This window comes from Barbatula barbatula (assembly GCF_947034865.1).
Source record: "Barbatula barbatula genome assembly, chromosome: 13".
Taxonomy (NCBI): domain Eukaryota; kingdom Metazoa; phylum Chordata; class Actinopteri; order Cypriniformes; family Nemacheilidae; genus Barbatula; species Barbatula barbatula.
In genome coordinates, this window is record NC_136776.1 from 2,195,049 (window position 1) to 2,199,375 (window position 4,327).

At 35.7% G+C, this 4,327-nt stretch overlaps 1 long non-coding RNA gene across 1 annotated transcript; it reads right to left on the bottom strand.

Moving 5' to 3' along the window:
- Positions 1-918: 918 nt before the first annotated feature.
- On the bottom strand, positions 919-4,120 carry LOC306902941. Its single transcript, XR_013787495.1, has 3 exons — positions 3,294-4,120; positions 2,998-3,201; positions 919-1,219 (listed from the first exon to the last, which is right to left on the bottom strand). It is a non-coding gene; the product is annotated as an uncharacterized lncRNA (long non-coding RNA).
- Between the last annotated feature and the right edge of the window lie 207 nt (positions 4,121-4,327).

The window sequence follows — 4,327 nt, forward strand, 5'->3', positions numbered from 1 at the left end:
TTAAAACAAATTGAAAAATATATATATTTAAATAAGCTTACTGTACCGTGGCTGCGTGGAAAGCTGCAATAGGCGGCAAGCGCAAGAGCATCCCGACTCAACTCTGAGGGCATCACTGACTGAGCGTCTTCTTGAGGTAAATTTCTTTTAGCACTTTTATTCACTGTTAATTACAAGTATTAAGAAACACACACATATATGGGTATATAACGTTAGCTTAAAAGGTGTTAGCAAAAACTCCTCCTAATTTTTATTTATATGGAGGTTTTAAATATTTATAAGGAGGTTTTTAGATTTTATAGTAGCGCAGATAACGTTAGTCCAAGGAAAGGAATTCCGACAACTGTATGATATATGGATAATTTACTCTGTTTAGCTGGGAAAGTGGCTGTTGTAATTTTCTCTGACAGATTTATACTTTTTACAGATATATATATAACGCTGACTGATTTAAGCTCTCACTTAAGAGCGAGCTCCGGCTAACATTAAAGAGCAATAAAATTTTAGGCAATTAAAATGAACACTTTATTTTCTTCCTTTCTTAGTGTTATATTTGACATCTGACTGTTGTAGGTTATAAATCTTATAACGTCATATTCCTTATTTGCCATATGCATAAATCAATACAGCAATGTATGACAACAGTTTTCTCTCATTTCTTTGTGTCAGAATCAGCTATCACCGCCTCTTTTTTAGAGACACAGCAGATCATCTTTGACTTTGTAAGTACACCCCCTTTATCGATCAGACAGATATACATGTCCTGTCGGAAATCATAGCGCGAGCGCAAGTTCAGTCACCACATCAGAAGGCCCAGAGACAGAGCCCAACGCGTCATAATATGGGAACCACACCCACCGGGGAAAAACAATTCCAGTGACTACCTTCCTCGTAATTTCGGACACGTGGGGAAAAAAAACTAAAACATTTTAAAGACTGGTTTGTGACCATTTGTGCAGTAAACAAGCTAAACACACAACCGCCCTTTTTTAGCTAAAACAATAGTGGGACAAGCTGTTCAAAGCTGCTAGCTATTGTATATTAACTAATATTTGTGTGTGACAGGATCTCACAATATACTTATTCTTCCTGATGCTTCAAGTGTTATTGCTTTTTGGGGGTCACCTTATGGCCTAGATGTGCTCTGTCTCCATCCTTTAATTCGATGAACTGTTCTTGAATGTTTTTTTAATGATGACAGCATTACGACTGACCATTGCTGAAAAACATGTCAATGAATTCAGTATGACTACTGTTTTATTTTCTTCTCTTCTTTGTTTTTGTGTCAGCAGCAGCTTAACACACCCAAACAGCTCTTTTCAGAGCCTAATCACTTTGAGAGCAAAATCACAGAAAATCTGGAACAGTAAGTATATTGATTTTGTTTGCGTTAAAATGACATATCTGATGGAGAAAGGTTTATATGCATAGATTAAAAAAGTATGCACAACCAGAACAAACTAAATGCAAAACCAAACAACTTTAATTCGATACACTATTTGCAATGTTTATTTGAAGCATGCTTATGACACATAACATATACTGCATTATTTACAATAGACTAATACTACAAAACACTACCTCCGGGGACATGACAAGATATCGAAAAATCAGAAACAGTTTTTACATTTTTTTTTTTTACTTTAGTTAGTGTGCAATATAGCCGTCTGAGCATGAACAACATCAGTAAAGTTAAAATGCTCAAAGTTCACTGCAAATATGACTGTGCGTTCACTGTTTGTTGCTTTACTGATATTGCACCCAGCAACTTCAATATGGTTTGTAAACTAATTGCTTCAACTTTACATAAACTTAAATGGATTTAGGCCAAAACAAGATTTGTGTCAGGAGTGCTTCAGGGTCAGTAACTGTTATTCCATTCTTGAAGTCATTCTTAGTAATTTGTCTATTTTTACACATGACAGTTTGTTCTGGTAGTGCCCACCTTTTCTTTCTTTGCAAATATGATTATTCTTTAAGTCAAAAGTTTACATACCCCTTGCAGAATCTGGAAAATGCTAAACAGTTAATAAGAGGAGTTTAGAAAATTAAAGGGTTTTTGGTTAGTCTGTTATTTCCTGTGAAAAAAAATCAATGTATTTGTATAGCTTCTGAAAGATATTAATAAATGAAAAAATAAGATACAATAACAATTTTCAGCAGTAGTTATGTTCAGATGTTTACAGCCACTCGACTTTAAATGAATGGTGTTTACTTCATGAGCATCACTGACTGTTTCTTTCATGTTTCTATCTATAATGTGACTATTGTTATAGTTGTGTTTAAGTCTCTTGATTGTCCTTATTGTAAAAATATGAATCTCAGCATCATACAGTTACTGCTAGATATAAGTCAAATATACAGAAATAATGAAAAAGCTAAGATTTTGGAGGACCATGATGATTTTTCTGAATATCAGTGGAAAGTTTAATGTCTCAAGAATCAAGAAACCCTTAAACAACTAAACCAAAACGTAAAAACTGTAATTGATTATTCAGGTAACTTCAAACACTATTGAGTATCAGGGGGGTGTAAACTTGTGACCTCAGCTATTTTAAGATAAGAAATTATCTTATTACATTTTGGTGTAAACTTTAAGTTAACATGTTTTTTTGTGAAATAACTTGCTAAAGGCAGGACTTACAAAATTTTCTAAATTCCTCTTATTTCCCCCAAAATGTTTAGCATTTTCCAGATTCTGCAAGGGGGGTGTAAACTTTTGACTTCAACTGTAAAATATGTATATGTCTATATATATCTATATATGGATATATATATATATATTACTTCAATAAATTAAGCAGCTGATGAGAACATTCTTCAACCAGACTTTAATGGAAAAGTACAAGAACAATATAACTAAATAACTCATAATACAGTCTAAAAAGTGCTAGCATTAGGGTATTCTACCCAGAAGTGTGTTCCGTCCAATACTTAAATGGTATGTCCAATAAAGAAAGCCTGAAGAACAGATGAGGATTTAGGAATGTTGCTTACATTTTTGTAGAAACATGGAACAATTTGGAGCTGCGAGTTCTGTTACCAAATGGAGGCGTGTGAAGAATATACTTCATGAGCTCCAAGCTCCACATGAAAATGACACAGACACCCAAGTGACAAGTCCCCAGGAATCTCTTCTGTCAAATTATGAAGCATCATGTTATGAGGACATCACTTGTGACAATTCCGTCATTTCAATACCTGAAAACAACACAGACAACAACATTGACTTTAACAACGATTTTGGAAATTACAGTGATATGGATGATGATGATGATGACAGATTCACTGACTGTCTGAGCAACTTCAGTGAGGAAGATAATTTTTTCAGTGACACCGATGACACCGGCAACTTTGATGAACTGCCAAACGATCTGCGCCAGTGGGTGGGAGAGTCTGGTGTGACACAAAATGCAGCAGACAGCCTACTAAAAATATTAAACAAATACATCCCCTCACTCCCAAAATGTATAAGAACTTTGATGAAAACATCACTATCACATGATTTGAAAATAATTGACGGTGGGGAGTATGTGCATTTTGGCATATTGGAACATTTGCTCCGTAATAAAGATGGACTTCTGTCACAAACTGACACTATTAAACTACAGGTCAACATAGATGGACTTCCATTATTCAAAAGTTCTCTGAAGCAACTTTGGCCAATTTTAGGGAAATTGCCTTTTGAGAGAGATCCATTTGTAATAGGGGTCTTTTGTGGAAACAGCAAACCACACAATCCCAACCAATTTCTTCAATACTTTGTTGAGGAAGTTTCTTCTTTGGAACAAGGATTTACTGTGGGTGAGAGGAAGTTTACTTTGTCCCTGGACTGCTTTATTTGCGATGCTCCTGCACGATCATTCATAAAGCAAACAAAGGGGCATGGAGGCTACAGTGGTTGCGATCGTTGTACACAGGAGGGATCTTATGTGGCACGGAAAATGACATTTCCTGAAACACATGCCACCAGAAGAACAGATGAGTCATTTGCAGACCTGCGTGATGAAAATCATCATAAAGGTCGATCAATACTGAGCACATTACATTTAGGAATGGTCACACAATTTGTGCTTGACTACATGCATGTTGTCTGTCTTGGTGTGACAAGGAAGATGCTCAATTTTTGGACCAAAGGCAACTTAAAGTACAGACAAAGCTCACAAAAGATCAATGCCATCTCAGAAAAACTTTTACAGATGTCAAAGTACATACCTTGTGAGTTTGCCAGGAAGCCAAGATCACTGTCGGAATTAGATCGCTGGAAAGCTACAGAGTTCAGGCAGTTTCTCCTGTATACTGGTCCAGTAGTACTAAAGGATATCCT